This window comes from Oncorhynchus gorbuscha, unplaced genomic scaffold (assembly GCF_021184085.1).
Source record: "Oncorhynchus gorbuscha isolate QuinsamMale2020 ecotype Even-year unplaced genomic scaffold, OgorEven_v1.0 Un_scaffold_1860, whole genome shotgun sequence".
NCBI classification, from domain to species: domain Eukaryota; kingdom Metazoa; phylum Chordata; class Actinopteri; order Salmoniformes; family Salmonidae; genus Oncorhynchus; species Oncorhynchus gorbuscha.
In genome coordinates this window covers 5,001-22,500 of record NW_025744937.1, presented here as the reverse complement: position 1 = coordinate 22,500, position 17,500 = coordinate 5,001, and the positions used below count along the sequence as shown (strand labels likewise).

Below are 17,500 nucleotides of genomic sequence, written 5' to 3'. Positions count from 1 at the left end.
AGGGTGGGAGAGAAAGGCATAGAAAGAGAGAGAAAGAGAGAGCATGGTGAATGTGAGAACGACAGAGGACCTGCTGGATGAGTGCAATCCTCTGGGGTCAATCCCGAACAGCTGTGGAGTTGCCAAAATAAAGTTGCACAGCCCCTCACCCCCCTTTACCCCCCCAGTGTTGACAACACCAGACTCCCCCTCTGCTACGAACACAAGTCTCCCAGTATGAATGGAATAACCGCACAACCACAGAAGAACTAGCTAAGCACACACACCTCTTTCACGAGGTATCCCAACCTGTATTGAATATCTACACAACCACAATAGAAGCAGCAGACAGGCTCACACACACAGACACACACTTCGGTCAGTGCTTACAACACAAGGCTCCCCGTAAAACCACAACACAGCCACAGACCCAGATAAACACAGGACAGCAGTATCTCTGCTCAGTACCCAGTCACAAGATGCCCAGTTCCCAGAGCGCTCCCTCCTGCGTCCTCAATGTTCCCTTTGTCCCCTTCCCAACGTTCCCGTCACTCGGGTCACCCGGCGGGAGTTTCACACAGCATGACATTTAGTTTCAGGAACCAGAGTTAAGGAGTGAGAGGTCAAAGGTGAGTTCACACGAATTAGAATAAAATAAATGTAAAAACACTGACACGATTGGACTGTCAATGAGGCACCACCTAAAGCAGTTTATTTCAGTCTTGTGTCTCTGTTGACAGACGACAAAGCTTTGTCAGATCAAATTGATCAACAAAATAAATAAATAAATGAATAAATAGAAACTACTCAGGGGAAGCATACCATGCTGACCGCAAAAGACCGTTTTGACTCAAGAGACTGCTTAAGGAGCACCAGACTGTGACTGTTATCCGGTTGGTCTCGACTGGTTGCCTGAAGCAAAGTAACAGCAATCTCTGACCTATCGACCTTTCAACCTTTGGCCTACTGCTCCGCCGCCGGCCACACACCCCTTCCACGGCTTCAGACATAATGTGTCACTATGTGGAGCAGAGTGTGGTCTGAGGAAAGGTCAACGCTTTGACTGAAACTAAAGCTTATCCAGGAAGCCTGAATAAATCACAAATGTGCATAGTGGTATTCTCTCTTCATTACTCCAGTTACCTCACCTCATGTCAGGATGACATTTAGCCTTGAACCAACTCCAGCAGGGAGGACAGATTAGAATGCTTTCCATACAGTCCTACACACCTCACCCCTCCTCTCTTCTGTTGACAGCTATCCTGCTAGTGCCCCCCACCCCCACACACACTCAATTCAATGCAAAGGGCTTTATTGGCTTGGGAAACATATGTTAACATTGCCAAAGCAAGTGAAACAGATAAACAAAAGTGAAATAAATATAAACAAAGTAAACATTACAAAGGAATAGAGACATTTCAAATGTTATATTATGTCTATATACAGTTTCCCTCTCTTTCTCTCTCACACCTCATCCCCTCTCTACTATTTGTTATCATGCCTGCTGGATTCTACGGCCTCTCTTTCTCTCTCACACCTCATCCCCTCTCTACTATTTGTCATCATGCCTGCTGGATTCTACGGCCTCTCTTTCTCTCTCACACCTCATCCCCTCTCTACTATTTGTTATCATGCCTGCTGGATTCTACGGCCTCTCTTTCTCTCTCACACCTCATCCCCTCTCTACTATTTGTTATCATGCCTGCTGGATTCTACGGCCTCTCTTTCTCTCTCACACCTCATCCCCTCTCTACTATTTGTTATCATGCCTGTTGGATTCTACGGCCTCTCTTTCTCTCTCACACCTCATCCCCTCTACTATTTGTTATCTTGCCTGCTGGATTCTACGGCCTCTCTTTCTCTCTCACACCTCATCCCCTCTACTATTTGTTATCATGCCTGCTGGATTCTACGGCCTCTCTTTCTCTCTCACCCCTATTAATAGGGTGAGGCTTTTGGGTCGCGTTGCCGACCGTACGGGAACAATACCAGGAAACAATCCCACACAATAATTATAGATGGCTATCTACTGTGCTGCGTAGCCGTACACATTGTAGGTGGGCGGGCTGTGTGTGCGCTTTCAAAATAAACAGAGTGAGGACACAAAACCCCACTGAATAATCTACGAGTGAAAGCATGGTGTTGTAACCACGTAATGTACATCATCTATGACGTGGCTGCTGTGAAGTTAAGTTACGTAGGCCTGGCCAGATTGGATTGTGGCTGTAACCGAGCCATGCAAGCCAATCAGAAACGTCCGTTCCACCCTTACTGGACAGTTAAGCGTTTCAACTTGAACTTTGACTCATGTAGTTGAAGTAGGGATAGTGACAGTCAACTCATGTAGTTGAAGTAGGGATAGTGACAGTCAACTCATGTAGTTGAAGTAGGGATAGTGACAGTCAACTCATGTAGTTGAAGTAGGGATAGTGACAGTCATAGTGACTCATGAAGTTGAAGTAGGGATAGTGACAGTCAACTCATGTAGTTGAAGTAGGGATAGTGACAGTCAACTCATGTAGTTGAAGTAGGGATAGTGACAGTCAACTCATGTAGTTGAAGTAGGGATAGTGACAGTCAACTCATGTAGTTGAAGTAGGGATAGTGACAGTCAACTCATGTAGTTGAAGTAGGGATAGTGACAGTCAACTCATGTAGTTGAAGTAGGGATAGTGACAGTCAACTCATGTAGTTGAAGTAGGGATAGTGACAGTCAACGACATACACAAAGAAACAGGCTTCAGCTAACTGACCTCGTAGTTTAGTGCTCAAATAGGTTTCACATTCAATTCAGTAGGAATAGTCAAGTCTGTAGTACACACACAAAGAAACACGCTTAGCTTAACTGACCTTATTGTGTCCCCTTGTACTCAGTCAGTGAATCTGACAGAACCTGGAATAGAAACGCCAGTCAAAACGCATGTCTACTTCCTCGCCTCGTTTAGAAATCCCAGAGTAGATCCACCGGGATATAAAAAGAGGGAGAGCGAGAAGGAGAGAAAAAAAACAGTCCGTTCACTGCTTCTTCGTCTCCCTTCTCCAGTTGATCCTATATGTTGGTCCTGGACCAAACCAAAAAATAACTGCCTGAAGACAACAGAGTTGCTGCTAGTCCCAGATTCGACTGCCACACACACTCCACTCTCTCGCTGCTTTGGCTGGCTGTGACCGCAGCGGAGGAGAAAGACATTTCAACAGCTGTGGGTGTGTGGGTGTGTTTGCGTGAAAAGGAGCTAAAGGAACCACGTGATAGGCTTAATCCTCTGCCCACTGAGGGAACACACACTGCAGTCTGACCAATCAGGGGCCGGCTGTCATACACTGGTGTTCTCTCTCTCTCCTGCTCTCATTTTAACTCTTCTCTTTCCCTCTCTCCTGCTCTCATTTTAACTCTTCTCTTTCCCTCTCTCCTGCTCTCATTCTAACCCTTCTCTTTCCCTCTCTCCTGCTCTCATTCTAACCCTTCTCTTTCCCTCTCTCCTGCTCTCATTCTAACCCTTCTCTTTCCCTCTCTCCTCTTATTCTAACTCTTCTTTCTTCCCCTCATTCTAACCCTGCTCTTATCCTGCTCTCATTTTAACTCTTCTCTTTCCCTCTCTCCTGCTCTTATTCTAACTCATTCTCTTTCCCTCTCTCCTGCTCATTCTAACTATTCTCCTCTCTCCTGCTCTCATTCTAACTCTTCTCTTTCCCTCTCTCCTGCTCTCATTCTAACTCTTCTTTCTCTCCTGCTCTCATTCTCTTCTCTTTCCCTCTTATTCTCATTCTTCTCTTTCCCTCTCTCCTGCTCTTCATTCTAACTCTTCTCTTTCCCTCTCTCCTGCTCTCATTCTAACTCTTCTCTTTCCCTCTCTCCTGCTCTCATTCTAACTCTTCTCTTTCCCTCTCTCCTGCTCTCATTCTAACTCTTCTCTTTCCCTCTCTCCTGCTCTATTCTAACTCTTCTCTTTCCCTCTCTCCTGCTCTCATTCTAACCCTTCTCTTTCCCTCTCTCCTGCTCTCATTCTAACTCTTCTCTTTCCTCTCTCCTGCTCTCATTCTAACTCTTCTCTTTCCCTCTCTCCTGCTCTCATTCTAACATTCTAACTCTTCTCTTTCCCTCTCTCCTGCTCTCATTCTAACTCTTCTCTTTCCCTCTCTCCTGCTCTCATTCTAACTCTTCTCTTTCCCTCTCTCCTGCTCTCATTCTAACTCTTCTCTTTCCCTCTCTCCTGCTCTCATTCTAACTCTTCTCTTTCCCTCTCTCCTGCTCTCATTCTAACTCTTCTCTTTCCCTCTCTCCTGCTCTCATTTCTTCTCTTTCTCTCTGCTCTCATTCTAACCCTTCTCTTTCCCTCTCTCCTGCTCTCATTCTAACTCTTCTCTTTCCCTCTCTCCTGCTCTTATTCTAACCCTTCTCTTTCCCTCTCTCCTGCTCTCACTCTTCTCTTTCCCTCTCTCCTGCTCTCCTGCTCTCATTCTAACTCTTCTCTTTCCCTCTCTCCTGCTCTCATTCTAACTCTTCTCTTTCCCTCTCTCCTGCTCTCATTCTAACTCTTCTCTTTCCCTCTCTCCTGCTCTCATTCTAACTCTTCTCTTTCCCTCTCTCCTGCTCTCATTCTAACCCTTCTCTTTCCCTCTCTCCTGCTCTCATTCTAACCCTTCTCTTTCCCTCTCTCCTGCTCTCATTCTAACTCTTCTCTTTCCCTCTCTCCTGCTCTCATTTAACTCTTCTCTTTCCCTCTCTCCTGCTCTCATTCTTCTTCTCTTTCCCTCTCTCCTGCTCTCATTCTAACTCTTCTCTTTCCCTCTCTCCTGCTCTCATTCTAACCCTTCTCTTTCCCTCTCTCCTGCTCTCATTCTAACCCTTCTCTTTCCCTCTCTCCTGCTCTCTCTAACCCTTCTCTTTCCCTCTCTCCTGCTCTCATTCTCTTCTCTTTCCCTCTCTCCTGCTCTCATTCTAACTCTTCTCTTTCCCTCTCTCCTGCTCTCATTCTAACCCTTCTCTTTCCCTCTCTCCTGCTCTCATTCTAACTCTTCTCTTTCCTCTCTCCTCTCTCATTCTAACTCTTCTTTCCCTTTCCCTCTCATTCTCCTTGCTCTTATTCTATTCTAACTCTTCTCTTTCCTCTCTCCTGCTCTCATTCTAACTCTTCTCTTTCCCTCTCTCCTGCTCTCATTCTAACTCTTCTCTTTCCCTCTCTCCTGCTCTCATTCTAACTCTTCTCTTTCCCTCTCTCCTGCTCTCATTCTAACTCTTCTCTTTCCCTCTCTCCTGCTCTCATTCTAACTCTTCTCTTTCCCTCTCTCCTGCTCTCATTCTAACCCTTCTCTTTCCCTCTCTCCTGCTCTCATTCTAACCCTTCTCTTTCCCTCTCTCCTGCTCTCATTCTAACTCTTCTCTTTCCCTCTCTCCTGCTCTCATTCTAACCCTTCTCTTTCCCTCTCCCCTCTCATTCTAACCTTCTCTTTCCTCTCTCCTGCTCTCATTCTCCCTCTCATTTCCTCCCTCTCTCCTCTTCATTCTAACTCTTCTCTTTCCCTCTCTCTGCTTCATTCTAACTCTTCTCTTTCCCTCTCTCCTGCTCTCATTCTAACTCTTCTCTTCCCTCTCTCCTGCTCTCATTTTCTTCTCTTTCCCTCTCTCCTGCTCTCATTCTAACTCTTCTCTTTCCCTCTCTCCTGCTCTCATTCTAACTCTTCTCTTTCCCTCTCTCCTGCTCTCATTCTAACTCTTCTCTTTCCCTCTCTCCTGCTCTCATTCTAACTCTTCTCTTTTTCTCCTCTCTCATTCTCTCTCTCTTTCTCCCTCCTCTCATTTCTCTCGTTCTACTTGTTCTCCTCTCTCTCATTCTCTCGTTCTACTTGTTTTCTCTCTCTCTCTCTCTCTCTCTCTCTCTCTCTCTCTCTCTCTCTCTCTCTTCTCTCTCTTCTCTCTCTCTCTCTCTCTCTCTCTCTCTCTCTCTCTCTCTCTCTCTCTCTCTCTCTCTCTCTCTCTCTCTCTCTTCTCCTCTCTCAGCAGTATTATAGGGCAGTGTTTTGGAAGTATACTGTCAGGTTACAAATCACCATGGCACATCGCTAACACACTGTCGCTCTCAGGTAACACCCCCCCACCGTTTCTATTTGCCATGTTCTACATACCCACTGTACTGGAGAAGGAGGCATTGTGCATATCTGGGGAGGTAGCTAGCTAGAGCATTGAGTGTACCTAGCTAGAGAACATTGTGTGTGTGTGTGTGTGTGTGTGTGTGTGTGTGTGTGTGTGTGTGTGTGTGTGTGTGTGTGTGTGTGTGTGTACAGAAGCACAGCGTGACCACATTTCTGCAAGCCGCAGCCTAAACAATAGACCTTTATCATCCAGTTTATCAGGTCAAGGCTGTAAATCAAATGTGGCTCCTTATCAATGAGGTTTCAGCCTGGTTCTTGGGGACTAACTCTCTTGTGTGTTATTGAGTCTTGTGTCTTCAGCTGAGAGAGGAAATCAAAAGGGATGGTCTTCCTATTGTGCAATACTCTATTACAACATGTCCAAGAGGTTATAGATAGAATCATACTTCCCCCGGACACACATTAACCAGAGTCTTGACAGAAACACCTCCAATGAAGAATCTCCATTGAACATGTTTTTTAGTCTACAGGCTTAATCTGTGCCCAGGAAACCGGCCCAGCAAGAGTAAGCTGATCCTAGATCAGTCTTTGAGTAAGACTGTGTCTTAGTATGAAGTAAATGCTTTGGAAACAGAAGACGACCCTTTGCTCTGGTAGCTATGGAAACAGAAGGTGACCCTTTGCTCTGGTCAACAGTAGTGCATTAGACTACATAGAGAATAGATCCATAAACAGAAGAGTCTGAAAGAGTTCTACTTGACTGTGGTAGAGGAGACATCCCTCGCTTTGATCATGGAGACAGTGGTGACTGTGTTGTGGTGGGTGGATAGTGTGTTAGATGTGACAGGGCTGTGTGAAAGATTAGAGGGGTGTTAGTGGTGTGTGTGTGTGTGTCAGAAAAAGGGTATTACACAAGTCCTTTCCCCTATTTGACCTAGATATTGTGTGTATGCATTGATGTAGGCTGTGTGCTGTTTTTAAATGTACTTCTGTCCTTGAGCTGTTCTGGTCTATTCATGTTCTGTATTATGTCATGGTTCATGTTCTGTATTATGTCATGGTTCATGTTCTGTATTATGTCATGGTTCATGTTCTGTATTATGTCATGGTTCATGTTCTGTATTATGTCATGGTTCATGTTCTGTATTATGTCATGGTTCATGTTCTGTATTATGTCATGGTTCATGTTCTGTATTATGTCATGGTTCATGTTCTGTATTATGTCATGGTTCATGTTCTATATTATGTCATGGTTCATGTTCTGTATTATGTCATGGTTCATGTTCTGTATTATGTCATGGTTCATGTTCTATATTATGTCATGGTTCATGTTCTATATTATGTCATGGTTCATGTTCTGTGTGGACCCCAGGAAGAGGTTTTTTTATACATGTGTGTGTTAGTGTGAGTATTTGTGTGAGTTATTAAATGTCAGTGAATGTGGTTAAGATTAGAGTGGTTGTGATTAAATATTGATGGACACATCTTCTTCCTTGTGATGTAATACTCTGCGTACACACACACACACACACACACACACACACACACACACACACACACACACACACACACACACACACACACACACACACACACACACACACACACACACACACACACACACACACACACACACACACACACACACACACACACACTTATCATCAATTAACAGGAGGGGAACGCAGCCGGGCCATTGATCCCACAGATGACCAAACCATCCAGCAGCTTAGCCTTTACACTATTCTGCAAAATACTACATATAGCCTCAAGACCAACTCAATCAACTCAGAGCATTGGATGGGCTCTGTCACCCTTCTTGCCAACTGACTGAGCATTTACTGTATAACTCAACAGTCTAATGCCATCCCCAGCCCTGAGTCCGGATCTCTCATCCCCTACCACTCAACAGTCTAATGCCATCCCCAGCCCTGAGTCCGGATCTCTCATCCCCTACCACTCAACAGTCTAATGCCATCCCCAGCCCTGAGTCCGGATCTCTCATCCCCTACCACTCAGTCTAATGCCATCCCCAGCCCTGAGTCCGGATCTCTCATCCCCTACCACTCAGTCTAATGCCATCCCCAGCCCTGAGTCCGGATCTCTCATCCCCTACCACTCAACAGTCTAATGCCATCCCCAGCCCTGAGTCCGGATCTCTCATCCCCTACCACTCAACAGTCTAATGCCATCCCCAGCCCTGAGTCCGGATCTCTCATCCCCTACCACTCAACAGTCTAATGCCATCCCCAGCCCTGAGTCCGGATCTCTCATCCCCTACCACTCAACAGTCTAATGCCATCAGCCCTGAGTCCGGATCTCTCATCCCCTACCACTCAACAGTCTAATGCCATCCCCAGCCCTGAGTCCGGATCTCTCATCCCCTACCACTCAACAGTCTAATGCCATCCCCAGCCCTGAGTCCGGATCTCTCATCCCCTACCACTCAACAGTCTAATGCCATCCCCAGCCCTGAGTCCGGATCTCTCATCCCCTACCACTCAACAGTCTAATGCCATCCCCAGCCCTGAGTCCGGATCTCTCATCCCCTACCACTCAACAGTCTAATGCCATCCCCAGCCCTGAGTCCGGATCTCTCATCCCCTACCACTCAACAGTCTAATGCCATCCCCAGCCCTGAGTCCGGATCTCTCATCCCCTACCACTCAACAGTCTAATGCCATCCCCAGCTGGCACCACCAGCCCTGAGTCCGGATCTCTCATCCCCTACCACTCAACAGTCTAATGCCATCCCCAGCCCTGAGTCCGGATCTCTCATCCCCTACCACTCAACAACACACACTGACTACCCAACGACAATCAATGGGCTCGATAAAACACAGCGTTTAGAAAGGACAGCTAGTGTTGGTCATTGGCAGTGCTCATATGTCACATTACCATGGATACGGGCTGCTTACTAAGAGTTTAAGACAAGGAAGAGGCCAAGCAGCCATGACTTGGCTCATTGTATTCATGAAGTAATATACCAGGGAGAAAGGAGAAACCAGCTGACCCACTGAGAATGTGATGAAAGAAATAAAAGCTGAAATAAATCAATCATTCTCTCTATGGATAAGAGCGTCTGCTAAATGACTTAAATGTAAAATGTAAATGTATTATTCTGACATTTCACATTATTAAAATAAAGTGGTGACCTAACTGAACTAATACAGGGTATTTTTACTAGGATTAAATGCCAGGAATGGTTAAAAACTGAGTTTAAATGCATTTGGCTAAGGTGTATATGATGGTGTGTATAGACATTATGGACACCAATAAATCTCTAAATGGGATAGGTAGATGCAAAAATGTCATTTCGCCTGTGTTGCCTGGCCAAAAGTTGATACATTTTGTAAGTTTTGCAATCATACTCTGATACTCCCCTTCTGACCTCCTCTTTTGCTGTGTGTTCCATCGTTTGAAGTCAGGAATAGTCTAAATAACCGATTCTATCTGACCCTAGATGGGTCTCCTCTCTAAACTAAAGCCATTAGAACTGAATGAGTTGTCTTTCCCAAACATGACCAAACCACCCAACTCCTTTGATGTGTGGTTTAGATCGGCGGCCATTTTATTTTTCCAACACAGTCCCAACATGAGGTCAAGTGTTTGCATTCCTCTCCCCCTGCATCAGTGAGTGAACAACGACGTACCCCCTTCTCCTGTTTCCCAGAAGTGTTGAGATGGGAACGCTGACAGAATGCTGATAAAAACGGTTTATGGTAAACGGACACCAGTAGGTACTGCAGGCTTGGCTGGCTTCCTGTGTCTCTGTGTTGTATTATGGTGTGTGATCATCTATACAGCGTTATAGGGGTCAGTAGGAGGACTAACTAACAGAGATACTGTAGTGTCATAGTGGTCAGTAAGAGGACTAATTAACAGAGGTAGTTAGTCCTCCTACTGACCACTATGACACTACCTCTGTTAGTTAGTCCTCTTACTGACCACTATGACACTACACTATCTCTGTTAGTTAGTCTTCCTAATGACCACTATGACACTACACTATCTCTGTTAGTTAGTCCTCTTACTGACCACTATGACACTACACTAACTAACAGGGATAGTGTGATGGTGGTCAGTAGGAGGACTAACAGAGATACTGTAGTGTCATAGTGGTCAGTAGGAGGACTAACAGAGATAGTGTAGTGTCATAGTGGTCATTAGGACTAACAGAGATACTGTAGTGTCATAGTGGTCAGTAGGAGGACTAACAGAGATAGTGTAGTGTCATAGTGGTCAGTAGGAGGACTAACAGAGGTAGTGTGATGGTGGTCAGTAGGAGGACTAACAGAGATAGTGTAGTGTCATAGTGGTCAGTAGGAGGACTAACAGAGATAGTGTAGTGTCATAGTGGTCAGTAGGAGGACTAACAGAGATAGTGTGATGGTGGTCAGTAAGTGTGATGGTGGTCAGTAGGAGGACTAACAGAGATAGTGTAGTGTCATAGTGGTCAGTAGGAGGACTAACAGAGATAGTCCTCCTACTGACCACCATCACACCATCTCTGTTAGTCCTCCTACTGACCACTATGACACTACACTACCTCTGTTAGTCCTCCTACTGACCACCATCACACTAACAGAGATAGTGTAGTGTCATAGTGGTCAGTAGGAGGACTAACAGAGATAGTGTGATGGTGGTCAGTAGGAGGACTATCTCTGTTAGTCCTCCTACTGACCACTATGACACTACACTATCTCTGTTAGTCCTCCTACTGACCACCATCACACTTACTGACCACCATCACACTATCTCTGTTAGTGTGATGGTGGTCAGTAGGAGGACTAACAGAGATAGTGTGATGGTGGTCAGTAGGAGGACTAACAGAGATGGTGTGATGGTGGTCAGTAGGAGGACTAACAGAGATAGTGTGATGGTGGTCAGTAGGAGGACTAACAGAGATAGTGTGATGGTGGTCAGTAGGAGGACTAACAGAGATAGTGTGATGGTGGTCAGTAGGAGGACTAACAGAGATAGTGTGATGGTGGTCAGTAGGAGGACTAACAGAGATAGTGTGATGGTGGTCAGTAGGAGGACTAACAGAGATAGTGTGATGGTGGTCAGTAGGAGGACTAACAGAGATAGTGTGATGGTGGTCAGTAGGAGGACTAACAGAGATAGTGTGATGGTGGTCAGTAGGAGGACTAACAGAGATAGTGTGATGGTGGTCAGTAGGAGGACTAACAGAGATGGTGTGATGGTGGTCAGTAGGAGGACTAACAGAGACCGCAGGTTAGGGTTGACAGGTTAAGAGCATTACAGGGAGACATCACATGAATCACCTAAAGCTAACAGAGCAAACATATCTGTCCCCCAGGCTAAAAACCTTCTCCCTCCACCTGTAATCTATTAACCTGGACTCTGAACTGAATATTGCTGTGTTTTACTATCCCTTCTGTACCTCCATGAAGTGAAACCATAGTGAAAGATAGCAGTATTTAGTGTGGGTTTCAGGCTAGCAATCTGTACCTCTACAGGTCTGAACACAACAGAGCAGTATGTCATCATGACATAGAGAACACACCCCCAGAGCTGCCACGCCTGTATTAACACACTACAACCTGTCTAGGTTTATATTTCTAGGACAGCCATCCTAAGTAACCCACTAACCCATGTTCCAGAGGTACGTGTTTCAGGGTAGAGGGTAATGCTGTCAGAGGGGGTGTGTTTCCAGTTGTACAGGATGCACATGGTATCGATGCTTACTGGCAGGTTCCTTTGACAATGCAACAATAACAAACAATAAAAGATAGGAACATAAAGTAAATGTCTCAGTAGAACAGAATAAACATTCTAGCATAAGTATAATACAGGAAGGAACAATTTATAGTCCAATATTTACACATGTATCAGGGCAGGGGGGTTGGGGCCAAGTATTTACACATGTATCAGGGCAGGGGGTTGGGGCAAGTATTTACACATGTATCAGGGCAGGGGGTTGGGGGCAAGTATTTACACATGTATCAGGGCAGGGGGGGTTGGGGGCCAAGTATTTACACATGTATCAGGGCAGGGGGTTGGGGGCAAGTATTTACACATGTATCAGGGCAGGGGGGTTGGGGGCAAGTATTTACACATGTATCAGGGCAGGGGGTTGGGGGCAAGTATTTACACATGTATCAGGGCAGGGGGTTGGGGGCAAGTATTTACACATGTATCAGGGCAGGGGGTTGGGGGCAAGTATTTACACATGTATCAGGGCAGGGGGTTGGGGGCAAGTATTTACACATGTATCAGGGCAGGGGGTTGGGGGCCAGTATTTACACATGTATCAGGGCAGGGGGGTTGGGGGCCAGTATTTACACATGTATCAGGACAGGGGGGTTGGGGGCCAGTATTTACACATGTATCAGGGCAGGGGGGTTGGGGGCCAAGTATTTACATTGTTCAGTATTAGCAGTTCTAAATAAGAGTCTGGTAGCAGCAGCTGTGGTGTGTGTGTAGCATGAATATACTGTATATATGTGTGTGTGTTACAGTAATGTCAGGGTAATGTTTAACGCAGGGTAACGACGTTTGGTTCATATCCTGGGACACTGAACAATGCATTCAGTGTCTGTGCAGCTGTGTGTATTATGACACTAGTAAACACACACTCAGACAGAGTGGAGATAATGTAGAGAAGGAGGGAGAGTTAATGGAGAGAAGGGAGAGACAGAGTGGAGAGAAGGGGGAGACAGAGTGGAGAGAAGGGGGAGACAGAGTGGAGAGAAGGGGGAGACAGAGTGGAGAGAAGGGGGAGACAGAGTGGAGAGAAGGGGGAGACAGAGTGGAGAGAAGGGGGAGACAGAGTGGAGAGAAGGGGAGACAGAGTGGAGAGAAGGGAGAGACAGAGTGGAGAGAAGGGGGAGACAGAGTGGAGAGAAGGGGGAGACAGAATGGAGAGAAGGGGAGACAGAGTGGAGAGAAGGGGGAGACAGAGTGGAGAGAAGGGGGAGACAGAGTGGAGAGAAGGGGGAGACAGAGTGGAGAGAAGGGAGAGACAGAGTGGAGAGAAGGGAGAGACAGAGTGGAGAGAAGGGAGAGACAGAGTGGAGAGAAGGGAGAGACAGAGTGGAGAGAAGGGGGAGACAAAGTGGAGAGAAGGGGGAGACAGAGTGGAGAGAAGGGGGAGACAGAGTGGAGAGAAGGGGGAGACAGAGAGGAGAGAAGGGGAGACAGAGTGGAGAGAAGGGGAGACAGAGTGGAGAGAAGGGGGAGACAGAGTGGAGAGAAGGGGGAGAGAGTGGAGAGATAATGGAGAGAAGGAGGGAGAGTTAATGGAGAGAAGGGGGAGACAGAGTGGAGAGAAGGGGGAGACAGAGTGGAGAGAAGGGGGAGACAGAGTGGAGAGAAGGGGGAGACAGCGATTGGTTACTCCATATTCTTCCTGTATTGATGTGGATGGAGATGGTTGTGTGTTTGTGTGTTTGTGTGTTTGTGTGTTTGTGTGTTTGTGTGTGTGTGTGTGTGTGTGTGTGTGTGTGTGTGTGTGTGTGTGTGTGTGTGTGTGTGTGTGTGTGTGTGTGTGTGTGTGTGTGTGTGTGTGTGTAGATAAGGACGAAACAAGGTTTTGGAAGGAGTTCAACCACTCCAAAACAATCAGAGTTATAGCCGTTCTGTCGTAGTTAACTGGACCAAGAGATGAGAGGTGCTACTCTGGGTCAAGTTGACAAGGTTGATCTTGAATGTGACATGAACTGAGTGCAGGGGGAAGAGCAGGGGACAGACCATGGGAGACCAGCTCTACAATACTGTAGAGTCTACTGTATACAAAGGTGGAACAGGTAACAGTGGAAATATAGACTTTACTTTGTCATCTTTCAATTACTGCATTCAGGCGTAGTCAAATATACAGGGTATGTATTCTGACTCGAGACAACAGTTTGTTCTGCTACCTGACCAGGAAAGTCTCTGGGCCCGTACCCATCATGACTGAACACATAACTCTGGGCCTGTACCCATCATGACTGAACACATACCTCTGGGCCTGTACCCATCATGACTGAACACATACCTCTGGCCCGTACCCATCATGACTGAACACATAACTCTGGGCCTGTACCCATCATGACTGAACACATAACTCTGGGCCTGTACCCATCATGACTGAACACATAACTCTGGGCCTGTACCCATCATGACTGAACACATAACTCTGGCCTGTACCCATCATGACTGAACACATAACTCTGGGCCTGTACCCATCATGACTGAACACATAACTCTGGGCCTGTACCCATCATGACTGAACACACAACTCTGGGCCTGTACCCATCATGACTGAACACATAACTCTGAGAGAGAAAGAGAAAGAGAGAGAGAGAGAGAGAGAAAGAGAGAAAGAGAGAGTAAGAGAGAGAAAGAGAGACAAGAAGACAGGATACACCTTGGATTGGCACTGAGGGAACACTAGATAAAGGGCTTTGGAATACAACATCTTTGTCATTGTCTCAGAAGACCGGCTCTTAGAAGTTAAGAACAAACAAAATACTGAGCTACATATTTTGACATCACAGGAAGAGCACTTCAATCAACATATCAAAGTCCCAAAGTTGAGACTCAATGAAGGTACAGTAGCACATAAACTATGAAAGACAACATGTTCTTTGTAGGACAGATTCCCACCAGCCATCAAAGACGTCACAGGAAGGTCATCGTATTCTCACATCTGACACACGGAAGGTCAACGTTCAATATGAAAGCAGTAGAACTAGGCTGCACCAGGCAGAGACTCTAAAACATTGTGTGTGTGTGTGTGTGTGTGTGTGTGTGTGTGTGTGTGTGTGTGTGTGTGTGTGTGTGTGTGTGTGTGTGTGTGTGTGTGTGTGTGTGTGTGTGTGTGTGTGTGTGTGTGTGTGTGTGTGTGTGTGTGTGTGTGTGTGTCTGTGCGCCAACAACTACAACAGACACGTTGAATCACAACATGAAGCTGAATCAGGAACAAACCATTAATATGGTGTTTATGGTGTTTATGGTGCTTCTCTCTCTCATCAATATGGTGTTTATGGTGCTTCTCTCTCATCAATATGGTGTTTATGGTGCTTCTCTCATCAATATGGTGTTTATGGTGCTTCTCTCTCATCAATATGGTGTTTATGGTGCTTCTCCATCATCAATATGGTGTTTATGGTGCTTCTCTCTCTCATCAATATGGTGTTTATGGTGCTTCTCTCATCAATATGGTGTTTATGGTGCTGCTCTCTCATCAATATGGTGTTTATGGTGCTTCTCTCTCATCAATATGGTGTTTATGGTGCTGCTCTCTCATCAATATGGTGTTTATGGTGCTTCTCTCTCATCAATATGGTGTTTATGGTGCTTCTCTCTCATCAATATGGTGTTTATGGTGCTTCTCTCTCATCAATATGGTGTTTATGGTGCTTCTCCCTCATCAATATGGTGTTTATGGTGCTTCTCTCTCATCAATATGGTGTTTATGGTGCTTCTCTCTCATCAATATGGTGTTTATGGTGCTTCTCTCTCATCAATATGGTGTTTATGGTGCTTCTCCATCATCAATATGGTTTTTATGGTGCTCTCTCTCATCAATATGGTGTTTATGGTGCTTCTCTCTCATCAATATGGTGTTTATGGTGCTTCTCCCTCATCAATATGGTGTTTATGGTGCTTCTCTCTCATCAATATGGTGTTTATGGTGCTTCTCTCTCATCAATATGGTGTTTATGGTGCTTCTCTCTCATCAATATGGTGTTTATGGTGCTTCTCTCTCATCAATATGGTGTTTATGGTGCTTCTCCCTCATCAATATGGTGTTTATGGTGCTTCTCTCTCATCAATATGGTGTTTATGGTGCTTCTCTCTCATCAATATGGTGTTTATGGTGCTTCTCTCTCATCAATATGGTGTTTATGGTGCTTCTCTCTCATCAATATGGTGTTTATGGTGCTTCTCTCTCATCAATATGGTGTTTATGGTGCTGCTCTCTCATCAATATGGTGTTTATGGTGCTGCTCTCTCATCAATATGGTGTTTATGGTGCTTCTCCATCATCAATATGGTGTTTATGGTGCTTCTCTCTCTCATCAATATGGTGTTTATGGTGCTTCTCTCATCAATATGGTGTTTATGGTGCTGCTCTCTCATCAATATGGTGTTTATGGTGCTTCTCCATCATCAATATGGTGTTTATGGTGCTTCTCTCTCTCATCAATATGGTGTTTATGGTGCTTCTCTCATCAATATGGTGTTTATGGTGCTGCTCTCTCATCAATATGGTGTTTATGGTGCTGCTCTCTCATCAATATGGTGTTTATGGTGCTGCTCTCTCATCAATATGGTGTTTATGGTTCTTCTCTCTCATCAATATGGTGTTTATGGTGCTTCTCTCTCATCAATATGGTGTTTATGGTGCTTCTCTCTCATCAATATGGTGTTTATGGTGCTTCTCCCTCATCAATATGGTGTTTATGGTGCTTCTCTCTCATCAATATGGTGTTTATGGTGCTTCTCTCTCATCAATATGGTGTTTATGGTGCTTCTCTCTCATCAATATGGTGTTTATGGTGCTTCTCCATCATCAATATGGTGTTTATGGTGCTTCTCTCTCTCATCAATATGGTGTTTATGGTGCTGCTCTCTCATCAATATGGTGTTTATGGTGCTTCTCTCTCATCAATATGGTGTTTATGGTGCTGCTCTCTCATCAATATGGTGTTTATGGTGCTTCTCTCTCATCAATATGGTGTTTATGGTGCTTCTCTCTCATCAATATGGTGTTTATGGTGCTTCTCTCTCATCAATATGGTGTTTATGGTGCTTCTCCCTCATCAATATGGTGTTTATGGTGCTTCTCTCTCATCAATATGGTGTTTATGGTGCTTCTCTCTCATCAATATGGTGTTTATGGTGCTTCTCTCTCATCAATATGGTGTTTATGGTGCTTCTCCATCATCAATATGGTGTTTATGGTGCTTCTCTCTCTCATCAATATGGTGTTTATGGTGCTTCTCTCTCATCAATATGGTGTTTATGGTGCTTCTCCCTCATCAATATGGTGTTTATGGTGCTTCTCTCTCATCAATATGGTGTTTATGGTGCTTCTCTCTCATCAATATGGTGTTTATGGTGCTTCTCTCTCATCAATATGGTGTTTATGGTGCTTCTCTCTCATCAATATGGTGTTTATGGTGCTTCTCCCTCATCAATATGGTGTTTATGGTGCTTCTCTCTCATCAATATGGTGTTTATGGTGCTTCTCTCTCATCAATATGGTGTTTATGGTGCTTCTCTCTCATCAATATGGTGTTTATGGTGCTTCTCTCTCATCAATATGGTGTTTATGGTGCTTCTCTCTCATCAATATGGTGTTTATGGTGCTGCTCTCTCATCAATATGGTGTTTATGGTGCTGCTCTCTCATCAATATGGTGTTTATGGTGCTTCTCCATCATCAATATGGTGTTTATGGTGCTTCTCTCTCTCAT

At 45.2% G+C, this 17,500-nt stretch overlaps 1 protein-coding gene across 4 annotated transcripts in view; it reads right to left on the bottom strand.

Annotated features, from left to right (window-relative positions):
* The window catches only part of LOC124017327 (gamma-adducin-like), a 71,402-nt gene extending 68,222 nt beyond the window's left edge, over positions 1 to 3,180 (bottom strand). For 2 of the 4 annotated variants that reach the window (XM_046332581.1, XM_046332583.1), the window contains exon 1: positions 2,830 to 3,180. The gene's annotated coding sequence lies outside the window, so the exon portion shown is untranslated. The remainder of the gene's footprint in view (positions 1 to 2,829) is intronic. The other 2 variants (XM_046332582.1, XM_046332584.1) reach the window with 2 other exon arrangements.
* Positions 3,181 to 17,500: the final 14,320 nt, after the last annotated feature.